Consider the following 20,062-nt stretch of genomic DNA (forward strand, 5'->3'; position numbering starts at 1 on the left):
ATGTTTGGCCGCCAAATCTACGCGTCTATAGCGAGGCGAGCAACTACGTGAAATTCCTGACTACTTGGCTGCTACTCGGTGGAGAGCCAGGTGACTTACCCGGTCGCCCTGGCTGGGCGCTACCTCTCACTGCAGTACCCACAGTGCACTGACCGAATACGTGGCCAGTATTTTCATGGACCCATATTCGGTAGACTGCACGACGTAGCACCGACACGTTACGATTTCGACGAACCTCCGAAGGAGAAACACTCCGCCTATAGAGGACGTGAGCTAACTGCGAGACAAGGCGATTCAGACTTCATTCGACACCGCGACATAACTAACGCAGCAATAATAGATATAGTTCGAAATAGATGTATTTTTCCGGCGGCACGAATGTTCCTAATATATAATGCAGTATTCTCCTCCCATGTAAACTATTGCCACTTGGTATGGGATTCCACCAATAAATCGAAAATCAACGGGCTGTTACTACTAAAACAACAACTTTGCGTAGAATTGCCCTTGAAAAGTACATACTTCCTAAAGTTAGCAACTGGGTTAGCTTCTGCGCCCGTGGGCAGGACGAGTCCAATCGGGCTACGGGCCCGAGCTCTACACCGAGCTGCCGAGCCAGAACGCCGCCGCCGTGTGCTGGTGCCACCAAGCCGCCTGCTTTACCTCTCCAAGCCAGAGCTGGAGCGCTTCGGTCACCCGGTCAACTAACTTACACCACAACCTTTGGTGAGACCGGCGAAACTCCTTTCGTCAGCCTGTCGCCGCGTCGGGACTGTTATTTATCCCTGCCGTCGTGGCAAGCCTGGACTCGCGCACTACTTAGCTTTACACTAGCCCAAAATGTGTGTCTTACTACCATGATGTCTATTTGAGTGTTTCTTTAAAGCCTTTTTTTAGTTCCATTAAAAGTTTTTGTGTGTGTTCGATACCAACGGCTTTGTCCTCAACTGGGTTCTTGGAGGCTCCGCCTAAGAGAACCGTCAGAACCTTTGAGTGCACGAACCTTTGCCCCCTATGGGGCATCACAGTGACGTAGCACCACAGCTAATGGGAATTTAGGTGTCATTTCACTGCCACAGACGCCTGCTTTTTGATTATTAGACCATTTGATGTTTTCGCATCGAAATGCAACCAATCGGTGGTGCTATCTCCAAGATAGGGACATGCGGAAAGGAGGCGTGTTGCTACACAAAGTAAACGCATCTGCTAAGTGGTCGTTTCTCAAGAACGAAATAACATTCCATTCAAAGCTTGGGAGGAGCGCAGCTTGAATATCGCTAAATCATTGGAAGAGTATGAAACGTGTGATATATCGCAATAGGTGGCCTCCTTATCTAACAAGGACACACCTGAGGTTAGAAGAACAGGTTCAACGAGCCGGTCTGTTACATCGCTCCAAGAGCCTTCCCCACGAATTGATTGAGCTCAACAACAATAAAGTACAATTGGTAATGATATACAATTAGACTGAATGTGAAGAGAAGAAATTGTAACCAATTAATCTGAATTACTCGCATGGACACTGTCTCGAGGGGTATTTTAAGTTGTAGATGTTAAGCGGCAGACTTCTGTAAACAGTGTGTGTCACACCCCCGAATGTCGCAAAACACCGAAGAAGTTCGATTGCTCTGAGCCTCGTCAGTCTTGTCAACAATCCAGACCTGATGATCATGTTCAGACTGTATTGATTTTGTGCTGTTGCCCACTTGGTCTGTAACTGGCGTATTACTGTACTGTACTGTATACTGTTTGTATTGTTGCCCACTTGATGTGTAACTGGCGTATTACTGTACTGTACTGTATTCCTGTATCTTGCTGATAAATCCACTCCTGTAACAGTCCCCGTGGGACTAACAGTATGTTAAATAAAAAATACTTCTCTTGGACTAAAATCGCCAAAAATGTTTTTGTAAGTTCGTGAAGGTTGCGAATTAGTCATGTCGATTTGAATACATTATCCTTAATGACATGGTAGTACTAATAAAAGGAAATCGTTGCATGTACCTGAGAGAAATTGAAGTTTTTGTTCACTTTCCTTAGCCATGACCATAATTTTTTTTCCCTTTTTGCTGCGGTGAAGTGAACAATACTGAATACCTTGCTTATGCGGGCTTCCTTGAAGCTGTATTATTTGGCTCTTAAGGCGATGACATTTTTTTCCTTTTTATTTCCGTTGGCCCATGATCGTGAATATGTCGCGTTCACGCCATCGCACTTTACTTCTTGCAATAGGTTGTGTCATCATGCCAGTCCGAATTGTGCCCTTGGACACCACGTTTTTCAAAGGTAAGCTGGCCACTGCAGCTCTGTGGATAATGTTCATACATCTAACGTTGAAAACAGCGTTGCGTGTTTGGAATGCAGGGAGTTACAGATGCCAAGTATATCTCGCATTTTTTATCTGTGGCAGAACGCTAGAAGGAAAGGTCAGTACGAGAAGCACAGTGGGCGTTTTCATTTGCACCAGCGCATCACACCGGATCTGTGATGCTCTTTGTGGAGCACAGAGCCTCAACAGCCGATGTTGATGCTCTGTGCATTAGTCACCTTCAGTGCTTTTCAGCTCTCGAAGAGCTCTGTCGCGGTAATTATCGATAATATCGGCTTCAGATGATATACTCCCGTACTAATCATGGGTCAGTGGAGTACGATGCACTGCTAGTTGTGAAGAACCCCGAGCAGGAGGTCTCCACTGACAATATTTATCACGTTATCACCAACACAGAGGGCGTTAGTCAAACAATGGGCAGCAGCAAAAGGAGAAAGTTTTCCAACTTAGTCTTCATTTATCTCGCACTTTGCTACATTGAAACGGCGGAAAGTCTTTCGGTCGAGTGAAGGAATTGGTAAGCATCGATGGGTGCGTCAACTTATTCGGAGAGTTACGCTCAGTAGTGACGGAGATGGAGTTTCATAGCCTTGTATTTTGTTTACATTGCCAGGACAGGCACCAGGCACGGAGCCTAACTGCCGGACGTTGCAGGATTTAACATGCAAGAATGCATACGGGAGCCATACAAACAAATAGGCAGAGCGGAGGTGTTATGAGGGAAAGGTAGGACGTCAGAAAAAAGAAATACCACTCGAAGAAGGGGAGAGGTGAACGCGAACACAGAATTTTTCCGGATTGGTCACCAGGGTACACGAAAATTCCAAGGCAATAACTTGGTGTGTCCGCCGAGGGGCCTTAAAAGGCTCTGGCACTCAGCATGGGCTCAATCGTCCTAACAGTCTTTCGTTCGGACACGGCTAAGCCGCGCACGATGAGGGAACGAAGAGTCTGACCCCCATGTGCTGGAGTCCTTGGGGCCACGGCACACCAGAAACATGCCGACAAATGGTCACCTGCGGAGGCAACTGTACGGAAAATGCAGCGTCGTGGAAATAGAGAGGAATGGACATTGAACTATAATGTAACTGAATACTTTTTCTTGTTCTTGAACACTGTCGAGATGCGACGACTGTGTGGCCTTTGGCTCTTCATGATTCCAGCTTTTCAAGACGTCCTCAGGCAATGCTCCCCCTCGCGGACGCTCAACACGATTAGCCGACGAACGATTCTGCATATTTTCTGGGATTTCGTTTTACACGTAGAGGTATTTCGCGAACATGCGCAATAGCCATGGTTTTAGTTTTTGTTAACTAATGGTCTGCTATTCGCCTCTTTATCTTATATTGCACGACTGGAAAGCACATGTCTGGGAACACCTACTTCCTTTTAGTTTAGCACACGATTAACTTTACTGACCTGTTCTCTATAGCATATTTTCATGGTTCTTTCAAGTAATCTAAGTGAGGCCCAATCGAAAAACAGTGGTATTTTTCTCTTTTTTTAGTACGTTGATTAGCGAGGGAAGAAGCACTTCCGCGTTGCAGTCTCCAACCCATGCAGTTCTTCCGGGGACGTTAAAGGACGTTGTATTTCAGCAGCAGTATGTTTCGCTTTACAATTTTCGGCTATGATATAATTGCGGACGTCGGAAGCGCCCATTGCTCAGAAAAATCTCCTTTAAACTATAAATTCGACGTGAACCATATATATAGCCAGAAAATTTTCTTTTTGATATCAACGCCTCCAAACTATATAACCTTTCACATACGCAAGCGAAAGCTCCATTCCTGCGTTATTACGTGATTGAACGCGCTTTCCACATCTCCGTGTGGAGTGTCAGCAACTGTAGAAAGCGTACGTAACTACGTCGTTGGGTCTGTTGTCTTCCTCCCCTCATATTACCTGTTGTAACAATGCGCTAAATCACTGTTGTCGGTGCAAAATGAGATGCGAACAGCGAAATGCTTTTCCTTCTGCCATTAGTCAGCATTGAGAGGTGGACAAGTCGGGTGTGACGTCAACGGTCGACCATTCTCGCGCTATGCTGCAATATCGTCTCTTGTTTTGTTTCTCTCTAATTTCAAAGAGAGAAAAAAATATCAAAGAAAACATGCGAAAATATCGCAGCATAGGCCGAGCATCATTGCATAGTGCAGTAAAACCGGATGTGCGAGCCTGTCAAATGAGATGAATAGCCGACGGAGTCCACATTTCCTTCAGCTATGTGTCGGTCACGGGATCCGTCGCTCGTGTTTCAATTGACACAGATAGTACATCTGCGAGTAAAGTATTGAGAGTGAATGCAGATACCTTCCACTTGGATCAGAGGTTTTTCTTTTGCTGTCGAACTTAAGTTCTGCGAAGATGGGGTTTACGCTTACATCAGAGCGAAGGTGCGATAGTTGCCGCCGCGTCGTGTCGGTGCAACGTTTGGCAGAAGACACTCACGCATATGGGGTCTCAACAAATCGCTTCTGCGGCGGCGGGTGCCTTCAATGGCACGCGACCCCAACCGAAGCCTCCCACAAAGGAAGACTGAATGAATTGTTCTGCAGCCTAAACTTCCCTGAGCTCTGCTGGTTTCTGGTGCTTGCGATAGCAGAGCCACGCACACTGTTCCTTTGCTGTCGACTAAAGTTCCGCTAAGACGCGGTTTAACCGTCGATATTTTCCCGTTGCACTAACGGTGAAAAACACAGTAGCACGAAACACTAGTCATGAAACCAACTCTTTATTGTGCGAAACTGCGCCCACAAGACAAGTTACACTCGGGTTGAATGGTAGCAGCGAGTACGCGCTTCAACCGTCGGAAAACTCATCTGCGGCTAAAGCGAGTCGGTTATTTATAAATGTTTTGTCAAAGGTTCCAGACTAATCACATTAGCTGAAGCGCCTCACAGATTGTTTAACACTATTCTGGTCACGCATGCAATCTGATTACACAATGTTCCACGACAACATACAAAATAAAATGAGTGAGGATGACCCAGAAGGTTCTGATACATGCAACCACGTCATGCGCGGAGCGATAATTTAACACTTGTTAGGCGGTGAAACACGTTCACCGGAAGAAGGTAACAAGCACACCTGTCAATGTGCTCATCTTAATAAATTACCGTGCGAAAACAAAAAAGAACATGTACAAAAGAAGATTAGCAAAGCAACAAAATTATAGTGGGTTAGCTTTGGTAAAACCGCTTAAAGTGCACAACATGGACTGCTTACGGGCATGAGCGGCACCGCTGTGATTGCGTGCCGCCTGGCACGATGTGGAAGTACAATGCGCACAGTCACTGTATTTTCGTGTAGAGTTCGAAATAACAGCTTTTCACTCAGTGCAGGTCGGCTTATAGGGATGCACACTCAAACATGGTGGCCGGCCTAGTATTCGACGATCCATCGTCGATGACTGTAGCGTTGTCTGACCGTCCTTTATTGGTTCTTGGTGCGTACGCAAGCGAGTTGTGATCCTGCGAAACAAGGATGATTCTGTGACTCAAGGGTGTCCTAACATGTCTGGTGTTCGACGTACGTGCTTGTTCCACTCGTCCGTGTCGTGTGATCTCCAGCTGCCCGCATTTGTTCTCCTTGCTTTGCAGTCATAACTGACATCGAGTGAGTGGTTCAGGTTTCATTCATAACGGTGGAGTCGGGTCCTGTGTCCACTAAAGCAGCGAGTGCGTGGCGACAGTGTCAATGCTGGTGGTTGATGGACTTAGTTATTTGGCATTGTCGGACCATGGCTGAATTGCATTGTCCCACTTTTACGTGGTGTCGTTGGGTATCTTTTAGGCTGCATGTTTTTTTTATGCGAAGCATATTACGAGGGCTCAACCCAGCTCCTCAGGCGCGGCGGTGACCATGAAATCACGTGACACCGTGACGTCACGACAGAGGAGAAGTGGCTTTGGCTCAACTCTTGCAAGACGGGCTGGGTGGGAATCGAACCAGGGTCTCCGGAGTGTGGGACGGAGACGCTACCACTGAGCCACGAGTACAACGCTTCAAAGCGGTACAAAAGCGCCTCTAGTGAATGCGGTGTTGCCTTAGAAACGCGCTGTTTCTAAGGCGTGCGTCTCTTGCTCAGGCGCACATTTCGTTGCCGCGCCGAACGCTGCTTTGCTCGACGCTCACCGCGTCCAATGCGGGGCGCGTAGTCGCTGCCCTGTAGCCCATTGTCTTACACCCCTTGGCGGGTCGACGGGAACGCTGTCGCGTTCCACTCTTGAAGGCGAAGAAGTAATGCATGAGTTGTTTCTTCGTCTAGCCGAACCAAATATAGCCAAGCAACAGCAGTTCACCAGGCTAAACAGTGGTTCAACAACTAAAATAAAGGCTAGTATGCTTCGCATCCTGGGCTTAACCTTACCTAAGCCACAGCCATTTTTTTTTTATTCGGAGCTTCGTCGAGATTGCAGCATGCCCTTCCTTCGACGTGGAGACTGATCTTGCGTTGCTGGCGGAGCACCTTCAGCACTAAAACGAACAGCAACTGCACCTCCATAAGTTGTGTTTAGTTTACCGTATATTGACCCACATATCAGCCACGTATTGGCCATGTGTACTCTGAGCCCAGAGGTGAGAGGCAGTGCCCTGTGCGATGGAGATCAGCCCAGTCGTCGGGGTCTCCATTCATTTGCAGCGAAACAGTCAGCAATTTCACGGGGTAATTCATCTTGCTGTGAACGCAAACAGCTGACGGCAGAACATCGTATCATCTCACGGTAAGGGTACAAGCAATAGGCGTGTACGGCTTCTCTTTAGTGGCAGCATACCGAGCAGTCGTCCGGTGCGGGCACGACGGGAGACGCAGACGGCTGAAGACAGTGACGTAGGCCCTCACTCCAGGCTTCAGATGCAGCAACACAGGGACTGCGAAGGCTTGCTCGATCTCCTCTCAGACGACGTCTGCAATTAAGGCTACTCGAGGCTGCATTGAAGAGAACATCTGAAGTAGTTCTTCGTGTGAAACTCTTATGGTGGTCTTTCGGAGTTCGTCGGAGCCTGTAGTCCTCGAATTTTTCACTTGCGCGAAAACACCAGGCGACAATGTTTCTGCGGGCGCTTTTCCGACGTCTTTTCAATAACTGCAGCTTCCGTTAGGAATTTTGTAATGGTTGCGGCCGGTTTAGGTATCAGTCTGATATGTAAACCACTTGCTTCAAACCGAAGATGAGCAAACGCTGTCCTCTCGGACTTGTGCGTGTCGACGTGGCTGAAGTCCTGCCTTGAAGATCACTGTGTTCTCATTCGGTGTTCTAATTTAACCTCGGCCTGCTCCTTGGGCATGACGCTCGTGAATGTTTGCAGAAATCCACTGCTAAATTCCGAAACCACTGCTTGTCAGATTCAATTGTTAAACATAGCCGTTCTGGCGCAAGTTTGCGGCCAGCTTTCCAGATCTCCAAACGGTGATCCGCTATTGATCGGTGGCTTCCTTGGCTTTTGCAGCACACATGGCTACGGGTGACACAGGCACTCCCACTGTGGCAGTTGTCTGGGCCATGATCTTCCTAATCTTCTCGGGCAGAGATCCGTACTCTTCCGGTAGTCGTAGCCTGCGGCGAGCTCACTCGTCCATGACGGCGTTCACGTTATTTTCACGGCTGCTGGAGTTTATTCGGTCACCACGAAGGACCTCTACGAAATGTCACGTTGTAGCAAGGGTGAACGACGCAGTGGCAAGAGCTGTGAGTCACTAAATACTCTTTATTGGGCGAACTGGCACCCACAATACAAAGTACATTCGGGCAGAAAGATAGTTCCGGGCACATGCGCAATCGTTGAGCAAATTATTTGCGATAAAGTAACGCCGGCTATTGACACATGGTCCGTGGAAGATTCCAGCGGAATCGTTGGTGCTCACGTGCCTTCCAGAATGCACAAATGTATACGCGTTGCGCGTGCAACTTGATAACAAAGTGTTGAACAACACTAACGAAAAAAAAGAGAATTGACGAGAATTTGGAGAATGTTCTGATGCATGCAACCGCGTCATGCAATGAGCAGTAACTAAGGATTTGGCAGTCGGTGAAATGCGCTCACAGCAAGACACAACTACACGTGTCAATAATATAAGTAAAAGCTATATCACGCACAGGGATATGTTTGTCACATCAGGCTAAAAAATTCTACAGCTCTAGCTAGAGGGGAGTGCAAGTCAAAAGAGGGAATAATAAACTGCACTTTAAAACTGACAAAGGCTCCAGCTCAATAAAACAACTAAAATATTCGTATTGGGAGAAGATACATAGCGAAACTCCAGATAATTTTAGTCTAATACAGTCATATTGTTGTCATCAGCATGACAAACAAGAAAATGTTCGGTGTGAATACAAAAGCCGAAGAGCACCAAAGCATTACATGCATTGAACAATTTGTAAGACAAATAAATTTCCCCTTTTTTATCTCCATATATTGTTGTAAAAGCTTTCTATGGAAGGCAGCAAGGCCTAAGGACCTCAATTGTTCGCAGATATTTTTTTTACTTTACAAGAAAACAGTGCCTTCTTTTTAAATGGTTCCTAATGAAAGGTGTTCCCTTCTTTCACACTGCAGAATATATAAAAGGATGGTTAGGTAAAGCTAGTGTACTAGTACACTGTCAGACCGCTTGCACAGAACTAAACGAGGTATCAAGGATTCTGTGCGATCGTTTCAACCCTATAGTGGCACAAAACACAAAGTTGCAGCCCATTAGGGTTTGTCTAGAAATGAGTCTGCTGAAGCTACGTTGCGGGAACAGCATAGTTCTGCAAACAGTGACTCTAGCGAGGGCCTGCAATATACTTCGACATTCATGCATACCAAATTCTGCTGGAGACGACGTTTTGTCTCGTAATCGCGAAAATTAAAGCAGCATCCCTTATTCTTGCATTTCACTGAGCAGTTTAAACGTCAAAAGAATCCCGGGAGAATGTCAGCGGCTTTTACTTCCTGCACGGGTTCATGGTCACGTTCTTATGCAAAACCCGTAGGCAAACTACTGCACTTGCGCACTAGTCACTTTTTTGTGAGTGCCCAGCCGTATGCGTCTCCAGATGTGCAATGAGTTCAAATGCATCTCTAGATGAATATCCACACAATAGGCACCTATTATTCTGGCAGATATGTGCGTAGAGGTTTTCTTTCTTTGCGAACCGAAATCCACACTGTTTGTACTCTTACGGCATTTCGCAGCTGTGAACTGTTTTGCGGTGTCTTTGAAGATTTCTAAGGTGCCTATACGAGAGACTACATATGTCGCAAACGAAAGGCCTGTCGTTACTGTGTGACCTGAGATGTCTTTTAAGTTGCGTTGTGCTATTGAATGGTTTAGTACATATTTCGCAGATATGGGATTTCAAACCTGTGTGAATCCGTTGATGATCATGGAAATTCGTCCTGTGCGCGAATGATTTCTCACATAATTGGCATTTGTACGGTTTCTCGCCAGTATGCGTGCGGTAATGTGCAGATAGAGTTTCAGCCCTGCTTAAAAATTTACCACATATTTGACATTGGTATTTCGACTTCTTGGAAGGCGATTCATCGCTTGGTCTGACAGCGCCGGACTCTTGCTGTTCAATTCCTCCGGTTGCAGTAGCACCCCTGCAAGTATACGGACAAAGCAGGTGAAAATGGCCGACTCTCTGTATGAGATGACAAAAACACCTTTTGCCAATTTAGAGGTGGACAAACTAAATCACGCATTAATGTTAAGGCGACTCGCTCAATTTGAGCGCTCAGTTGCGTCATTGATATTCAGTGCTCGATTTGGGCTCTAGATTGGCAGAAATTGCAGACTGCTGATTTCGGTGGCCTGTGATTCTGAACTTGAAAATAAGAACCAGCTTCGTTGGAGTTGCAAGCAAAACAGAAGCCTTCTTTTATTTCCTACATCATCTACAGCCTAAATGAAGGTGCAGGTGAGTAGAAATGTCTGTCAGTGATGGTTAGATAAACACCTAGCATTCCTAAGCATAAATATGCATCTGCGTCCAACACGGTCACAAGGTATTGTATTGTACTGTATTGGGTTTTATGGCGCATAAGCAACTTAGGCTATCATGCGCCAAACACATGGTCTAACTTATTTCAAAAATTGGGTATCATTATCGAGGTCCTTGTCCAGACAAGGACTCTGAGGAGCCCAACAAACCAATTGAAGACCTCAGCCTTCTTCTCAGGACTGAGAAAATGGGTGAGGTGCATCATAAGATGCGTGTAAAAAACGGGTAATAAATTTTAGAATTAGTAGTTCTGTGATATATTATATTGCGTTTAGGATCGCTGCGTCTTTCAAAAAACTAAAAACAGATGAAGTTTCTACTAGTGGGTTATCTCCTAAAAGCAGACTGGGATGGAAGGGAATGTGTTCATTGTAAAATACAGTAAAATGTTTTTTCCTTAGCCGTTCGAGTTGTGTGCACGAGAATAAAATGTGATTTACAGTGAGTTCATTGCTACATTTCTCACATAAGGGTTTATCTTGTTTTTTCAGTAGAAAGTTGTGTGTTAAGTGGGTGTGTCCGATGCGCAGGGGGCATAAAATTACTTCAATAAAACGTTCCTGATGCCTGCATGATCTCCATTCTCCTACAATAGGTTTTACTAAATGTAGTTTGTTATTTTCTTCGCTATTCCATGTATGCTGCCATTTTTCTTTAAGCTTGTTTTTTACTAACTTCATGCAATCTGCATAGGGTATATTTACAGTACTTATGGCAGGCTTGAGCGGCGCACGCGTCAGCTCTCTCGTTGCCTCTAATTCCTTGATGGCTTGGTACCCAACAGAGCTTTATTTCGTGTCCTCGCGTTTGAGCAGTTATTATGTTATGGATTATATTTCCTATGAAAGTTTCCCTTACGTTCCTGGCTTTCAGTGCTGTGATTGCACTTAGCGAGTCCGTGTAGATAATGCTGTTTTGAATGTTCGTCTCGACTATTTTTGATACAGCCACCGAAATGGCATGACATTCGGCTGAGAAAAATGACGCGTACTGAGGCAACCTGACTACATTTTCCCATTTATCTTGCACTACAGCACTTCCGACGTAAAGTGGTGTTTAAGAACCGTCGGTATAAAATGCTGTGTGTTCTTTGTACTTTTTGTCTAGCGCCAAAAATATTTGTATTATATGTTCTCGTGGAGTTTGCTTTTTATGAAATTGTGTCAGTGTGTAGTCAGCTACACGGGGAAAGGTGTGCCAAGGTGGTAGTGGTTCGGGTCTCTGGGCAACATTAGGCAGTGTGTCTAGAATACCTAATTCCTGGCAAATTTCTTCAAATCTGAGAATAAGGGGTCTCGTCGCATTCGGTTTGTTGTTGAAAAGCTGCTTAGACGGGCACTTCGTAACTATGGAGTAGCAGAGATGTTTTGGTAGTGAGCGTGTTTTTAGTACATATGCACATGTGAGCATGGCTCTTCTATCTGCGAGGGCTGGTTCGTTGCATTCGACATATAGGCTGTTTATCGGTGATGTCCTGTATGCCCCACTTGCAAGGCGCAGACCTGAGTTATGAACTAGATCTAATTGCTTCAGGTAGGACGGTCGAGCTGAGTTGTATACTATGCACCCGTAATCGAGGCAAGAGCGAACTATACTGCGGTAGATGTGTAAAAGGCAGGTCCTAACAGCCCCCCAGCGTTTATGTGAAAGCACCTTTAATATGTTTAATGATTGGGAAGTTTTCTTCTTCAGGTTCTTTATATGTGGCAAGAAGGTCAGTTTTCTGTCAAAAGCTATGCCCAGAAATTTGTGTTCACTTTTTATGGGCAATTCCGCTTCGTTCAGGCATAGTCTAGGATCTGTCTGTAGGCCACGTTTGAGTGAAAAAAGGATGGCCACTGTTTTCTGTGGGGAGAACCGGCAACCATTTCGGTCGGCCCACGTTGAAAGTTTATTTATTGTTAACTGCAGTTGTATTTCGCATGTTGTTATGTTTGAGGATGTGCAAGCTATCTGAAGATCGTCGACATAGATTGAATACATAATTGACCGTGGAATTATTTTGCTGACTGAATTCATTTTAACAACAAAGAGGGTCGTGCTTAAAACACTCCCTTGGGGCACTCCATTTTCTAGAATGAAATTTCTCGACAGGGTTGAACCGAGGCGTACATGGAATGAACGGTTTGACAGGAAGTCTTTTAGGCAGTTCAGGATCCTGCCACGAATGCCAAGTTCAGTCAAATCGTGAAGAATTCCGTACCTCCAGGTTGTGTCATAAGCTTTCTCTAAATCGAAGAAAACAGCGAGACATTGTTGTTTGTGTATAAAGGCTTCACGGACAGTATTTTCAAGAAGAACTAGGTGGTCTGTTGTGGAGCATGCCTTTTTGAAACCGCACTGATGGGCACCGAGAAGCTCACGGGCTTCTAGCACGAAGGTTAATCTCATATTCACGACACTTTCAAAGGATTTTGCGAGGCAGCTGGTGAGCGCTGTGGGCCTGTAACTACTCGGAGAGGTTGGTGGTTTTTCGGGCTTTAAAATGGAACAATGAGGGCCTTCTTCCAGGCTTCGGGTAGTTTACCCGATACCCACACCTTATTAAAGAAACTTAACTGTGCCTCTACGGCAGGTTCAGAGAGGTGGGACAGCATTTGATAGTGTATTCCGTCAGGGCCAGGTGCAGTCTGTTTACCAGCGGACAAGACTGTGTTGATTTCTTGAACTGTGAATAATTTATTATACGGTTCATTTGTATATCCACTTGTAGGGAGTCTTTGTTTCTCGGCTGTGTTTTTGTACGTAAGAAATGATTCTGTGTAGTTTGATGAGCTGGTAACTGCCGAAAAAAATTCACCTAAAATGTCTGCCTGTTCTTCGATGTTTGTCTGTATACCAGGGGCTGTTAGAAGAGGAAGTGTGAAAGGGGAGTATTTACCATCTAGCTTTCGTACCTTCGCCCACATTTCTTTTGATGTGGTTGAGCTATTTATGGAAGTCACGTAATTTTGCCACGAAGTCTATTCGGTTTTACGGCGGATATATCGGGCTTGTACTGTTGCCTTTTTAAAGTCTATGAGATTTTTCTGCGTGGGGTACCTTCGAAAGTTTCCCCATGCTTTGTTTTGTTTCTTTTTTGCTATTCTACATTCTTTTGTATACCAGGTTTTGTGGTTTTGTTTCACCACTCCAGAAGATTGAGGTATGGCCAGGAGCGCTGCAGAGATAATGTAGTTTGTGAAAATTTCATTAAGTTCATCTATATCTAAATTATGTGGATATATTTTTTCTAAGCTGGCATTTTCTTGAAAGAGCACCCAGTCGGCCAAATGGAGCCTCCAACGTCGTGGTTTTGTAGGAATGATTTGCGGAGATGATGTTAGGTTGATAAGAACAGGTAAATGATCGCTACCATACGGGTTGTCCAAGACATCCCATTTAAAAGCATTAAAAACAGAAGGTGATGTAAGAGACAAATCTATGGAGCTCCATTTTCCTGAGCTTGGAGAGCAGTATGTGTGTTTGCCCCTGTTGAGTAGGCATATATTATTACAGAGAATAAAATCTAAAATACGGCCTCTAGTGTCCGTTTGTTCGCTTCCCCACAAACTGGAGTGAGCATTAAAATCGCCGACTAACAGATATGGCTCTGGTAATTGTTTTAAGAGGTCTTCTAAGTCATGGAGTGTTACTGTCAGGTGTGGTTGGATATATACGGAGCATACTGTAATTGTTTTAAAGTGTACTACAGACACTGCAGCGGCTTCAAATGTAGTCTGAAGCTTGACTTCACGAGTAGCGACACTACTTTGAACAACTATGGCAGTACCTCCAGAGAGCCTATTTGCTTGCTCTCGGTCGTGACGAAAGACTTTATATTTACTTAACATATGTTTATGTTTTGATCCCAAGTTTGTCTCCTGGAGACACAAAACAACCGGGGAATATACAGAAAGAATATCTTTTATGTCACCGTAGTTGTTTATTATACCTCGACAGTTCCAGTGAATTAGGAACGCCATATCGAATACCTTTGATGGATGTATTTCAAAGGCTATGCTCCCGGTTTTGTGGGGCCCGTTATTGGAGTTTTTCCTCCGTTTTTGTATTCAAGGGAGTTGCGCCGCCGCTGCTGCGGAGGCGGGCTACTGCTTATATCCATCGAACGGTCACAAGGAGTATTCAGGCAATAGTTCTGAAACGTGCCCTAGGAAGTGAGACATTTGGCACTGAAAAAGCCGCTTGCATCAGCTGAAATGGGTCTGCATTTTACAAGGCAGCTATTAATGGCCCGCTTCTGTGGCGAGCGTCGGCAGCGTAACCGAGCGAACGAGCACAACAGCGAAAGGTGAAAGACGCGAGCCTTGAATGACTGGGAGGTGGAGGCCAACGAGATCCGCCCCTTCAGGGTCGTACGCGAGGGAAACAGGTTTCATGTGGACGCGCCCGGCCGCTCCTGTCGTACTTGCGTCTGGTGTCAGCCGGAACGCTCGTTTCGTACTATCGCCAGTTAGCGTCTGCTCTCGCGCGCGCTTGTTTGGTTGGTCGTGTTCGGTTGTCCTGGCTTGCGATTGTTTTGCTATCTGATTGTGTGCGCGAGGAGAATTATGTAGTATTTTATAAAAGCCAAGCGGGACCAGCGATAACACTGAATCATTCATCCTGTCATTTATAAAAGTCGTCGCCCTTGACCTCTCCCACATGTCTTTCAATATCTTTGCCTCAGTATATCGCGAAATGAGAACATCTGTAAAGCTGCCCTCAAATATTGCTTTATGGGCTATCGTATTCGTCGGTGAATTTTTAGGGCGCATTGTATGCTAACTAAAGTAAAGAAGTTCTAACATCTTCTTCTTCTAACCTTAATCTTCTAGCACCTGAAAACGAAAACCTGTTGCACACATGATAATGTCTAATGTTGCACGATCGGACGGGTCAGACTTCTTGCAAGACATGATGAGCCACAGCATGAAGTTTCGACCTTATCGACCTTCTCAATCTCATATGCGAGAACCTAATGCGATACCCAAAGGTCCTTTCATTCTTGTTTTCATTGGCTGTCTTTCTTATTGTGGTTCGCTCGCTCGCTCGCTCGTTCGTTCGTTCGTTCGTTCGTTCGTTCTATCTTTGTTTCTTTTTTCCTTTGTTCGCATTCGGCGATTACATCTTTGCTTGCTTCATCATCATCATCATCAGCCTGGTTACGCCCACTGCAGGGCAAAGGCCTCTCCCATACTTCTCCAACAACCCCGGTCATGTACTAATTGTGGCCATGCCGTGCCTTCAAACTTCTTAATCTCATCCGCCCACCTAACTTTCTGCCGCCCCCTGCTACGCTTCCCTTCCCTTGGGATCCAGTCCGTAACCCTTAATGACCATCGGTTATCTTCCCTTCTCATTACATGTCCTGCCCATGCCCATTTCTTTTTCTTGATTTCAACTAAGATGTCATTAACTCGGGTTTGTTCCCTCACCCAATCTGCTCTTTTCTTATCCCTTAACGTTACACCTATCATTGTTCTTTCCATAGCTCGTTGCGTCGTCCTCAGTTTGAGCAGAACCCTTTTCGTAAGGCTCCAGGTTTCTGCCCCGTAGGTGAGTACTGGTAAGACACAGCTATTATATACTTTTCTCTTGAGGGATAACGGCAACCTGCTGTTCAAGATCTGAGAATGCCTGCCAAATGCTCCCCAGCCCATTCTTATTCTTCTGATTATTTCTGTCTCGTGATCCGGATCCGCCGTCACTACCTGCCCTAAGTAGATGTATTCCCTTACGACTTCTAGTGCCTCGCTGCCTATTGTAAATTGTTGTCCTCTACCGAGACTGTTAAGCATTACTTTAGTTTTCTGCAGATTAATTTTTAGACCGACTCTTCTGCTTTGCCTCTCCAGGTCAGTGAGCATGCATTGCAATTGGTCCCCTGAGTTACTAAGCAAGGCAATATCATCCGCGAATCGCATGTTACTAAGGTATTCTCCATTAACTTTTATCCCCAATTCTTCCCAATCCAGGTCTCTGAATACCTCCTGTAAGCACGCTGTGAATAGCATTGGAGATATCGTATCTCCCTGCCTGACGCCTTTCTTTATTGGGATTTTGTTGCTTGCTTTATGGAGGACTACGGTGGCTGTGGAGCCGCTATAGATATCTTTCAGTATTTTTACATACGGCTCGTCTACACCCTGATTCCGTAATGCCTCCATGACTGCTGAGGTTTCGACAGAATCGAACGCTTTCTCATAATCAATGAAAGCTATATATAAGGGTTGGTTATATTCCCCACATTTCTCTATCACCTGATTGATAGTGTGAATATGATCTATTGTTGAGTAGCCTTTACGGAATCCTGCCTGGTCCTTTGCTTGACAGAAGTCTAAGGTGCTCCTGATTCTATTTGCGATTACCTTAGTAAATAGTTTGTAGGCGACGGACAGTAAGCTGATCGGCCTGTAATTTTTCAAGTCTTTGGCGTCCCCTTTCTTATGGATTAGGATTATGTTAGCGTTCTTCCAAGATTCCGGTACGCTCGAGGTCATGAGGCATTGCGTATACAGGGTGGCCAGTTTCTCGAGGTCAATCTGTCCCCCATCCTTCAACAAATCTGGTGTTACCTGATCCTCCCCAGCTGCCTTCCCCCTTTGCATATCTCCCAAGGCATTCTTAACTTCTTCTGGCGTTACCTGTGGGATTTCGAATTCGTCTAGACTATTTTCTCTTCCATTATCGTCGTGCGTGCCACTGGTACTGTATAAATCTCTATAGAACTCCTCAGCCACTTGAACCACCTCATCCATATTAGTAATGATATTGCCGGCTTTGTCTCTTAACGCATACATCTGATTCTTGCCAATTCCTAGTTTCTTCTTCACTGTTTTTAGGCTTCCTCCGTTCCTGAGAGCATGTTCAATTCTATCCATATTATACTTCCTTATGTCAGCTGTCTTACGCTTGTTGATTAACTTCGAAAGTTCTGCCAGTTCTATTCTAGCTGTAGGGTTAGATGGTTTCATACATTGGCGTTTCTTGATCAGATCTTTCGTCTCCTGCGATAGTTTGCTGGTATCCTGCCTAACGGAGTTACCACCGACTTCCATTGCACACTCCTTAATGATGCCCACAAGATTGTCGTTCATTGTTTCAACACTAAGGTCCTCTAACTCAGTTAAAGCCGAATACCTGTTCTGTAGCTTGATCTGGAATTCCTCTATTTTCCCTCTTACCGCTAACTCATTAATCGGCTTCTTATGTACCAGTTTCTTCCGTTCCCTCCTCAGGTCTAGACTAATTCGAGTTCTTACCATCCTGTGGTCACTGCAGCGCACCTTGCCGAGCACGTCCACATCTTGTATGATGCCAGGGTTAGCGCAGAGTATGAAGTCTATTTCATTTCTAGACTCACCGTTCGGGCTCCTCCACGTCCACTTTCGGCTATCCCGCTTGCGGAAGAAGGTATTCATTATCCTCATATTCTGTTCCGCAAACTCTACCAATAACTCTCCCCTGCTATTCCTAGTGCCTATGCCATATTCCCCCCCTGCCTTGTCTCCAGCCTGCTTCTTGCCTACCTTGGCATTAAAGTCGCCCATTAATATAGTGTATTAAGTTTTCACTCTGCCCATCGCCGATTCCACGTCTTCATAGAAGCTTTCGACTTCCTGGTCATCATGACTGGATATAGGGGCGTAGACCTGTACATTCTTCATTTTGTACCTCTTATTATGTTTCACAACAAGACCTGCCACCCTCTCGTTAATGCTATAGAATTCCTGTATGTTACCAGCTATATTCTTATTAATGAGGAATCCGACTCCTAGTTCTCTTCTCTCCGCTAAGCCCCGGTAGCACAGGACGTGCCCGCTTTTTAGCACTGTATATGCTTCTTTTGGCCTCCTAACTTCACTGAGCCCTATTATATCCCATTTACTGCCCTCTAATTCCTCCAATAGCACTGCTAGACTCCCCTCACTAGATAACGTTCTAGCGTTAAACGTTGCCAGGTTCATATTCCAATGGCAGCCTGTCCGGAGCCAGTGATTCTTAGCACCTTCTGCTGCGCCGCAGGTCTGACCGCCAACGTGGTCAGTTGCTTCGCAGCTGCTGGGGACTGAGGGCCGGGGTTTGATTGTTCTGTTCATATAGGAGGTTGCATATTTGCTTGCTTACACGGGTATGAACAATTGCTGATGATATATTTTCTTTGCTTTATTGTTTTCCTTTGGTATTATTTTGCTTTTTGTACGTATTTCTTTGTTTTAGCATCCCTACCTTTGACTGAGCCATCCTTTTCATCAAAGTTCTCTCTCTAACGGCCCTCTGGGTGGTTATTATGCGGACTTCGAACATGTCCTGGGGGGCTGCGCCTCTGCCTGTCCCCCTTTTACCCAAAAGGAAATGATGAAGCTAATTAGGGATTCTCCGCAACGGGGCCAACTCAGCGGACTTGTTCCACATGAGCTCCCGATTCAACGCCTACTTCCTGCGGACTGCAACCCGGAAGCGCCCGAACCTCTGCATTATTCGGCGCAGCTCGAGAAGTGGCATTCAGAGAGACCATCCGCAGCGCTGTGAGTTTCTTTTTCACATATTTACACGCTTTGACAGCAGCAAGGCGGTGGCCGCCAGGCTAAGCCTACGGACGATTGCCAAGCTTTGCACCCCGAGGCCACGCGCCTCGCGCCTCGGCCACGAGCCTCCTGCCCGTGCCCGAGCTTTGAGACCGAGCTTTTCGCTTCGTGAACCATCTGCCCGCCGCGTACTGGCCCTTTGAAGGCGGGGTACGCTTCATGCTCAAGATGGAGTATCAAGTGGCGGGGGAGGATATCTCCCCGCAAGAGGTTACCCAAGATCAAGGCTGGCAGTCTGCGGGGGCCAGAAGAGCTGGCGCCAAAACACGCACGGCTGACACTAATGCGCTATCGCCCCAGCCGGGAGCGCGACGTGGCAAATCGGGCGGTGCTGCGCTAAAATTCAGAGTGATACGAGCGGGACGAATGCCCTCACTTCCTCGAGATGATATCAAGATAGTGATCAGGCCGCGAGGTGGACTCAATATCTCCAAGATTGGCGTTGTTACGGTGGCTGACGCAATACTCGCCGCCGCTGGCATCAGTCAGGAAGATCTATGCCAAGATACTCTTTGCCCGAATCTACAGCAAAATATTATGGTTGCTAGTACTCCCAAGCGCGAGAATGCGAACCGCTACGTCCGGATGAAGCAGATGCTCATCCCGGGCAAGGTATATGAGCTCAGTGCTTACGAGACGGCCCCGCACTCCACGTGCAAGGGAGTGATCCGCAACATCCCTCTTCAAGACGGCCCTGACATCATCGATGCCAAGATTGTCAACACCAATAATCCACTCGCCTTAGCTGCGAAGAGAATAGCTCAAACCGGCATGGTCATCGTCGCGTTCGACGGGCATCGTGTACCGAACTTTGTCAGGTACGGACCGTTACTCATGCAGTGCTCACTCTACCGCAAGCAACTCGACGTGTGCTATACGTGCGGCCGCCTCGGTCATCGCGCCGACGTGTGTCCCAATCCAGCTGACGCTATTTGCCGTGGCTGTGGTGCCCCTAGTCCCGATGAGCAGCATCAGTGCACCCCCAAGTGTAAGCTCTGTGGTGGCCAGCATCTCACGGCTAATAAGGACTGTGCTCAAAGATTCAAGATCCCATACATCGTGCGTCGTCGTCGCAGTGAGCGCGCCAAGATGGCCGGTGCCGTGTCACCGTCCCCTCATCAGCGCTCGGACACTGCGGAACTCGTCCAGGCTTCGTCCACTCCGGGTGC

Source organism: Dermacentor albipictus, chromosome 9 (assembly GCF_038994185.2).
Source record: "Dermacentor albipictus isolate Rhodes 1998 colony chromosome 9, USDA_Dalb.pri_finalv2, whole genome shotgun sequence".
NCBI classification, from domain to species: domain Eukaryota; kingdom Metazoa; phylum Arthropoda; class Arachnida; order Ixodida; family Ixodidae; genus Dermacentor; species Dermacentor albipictus.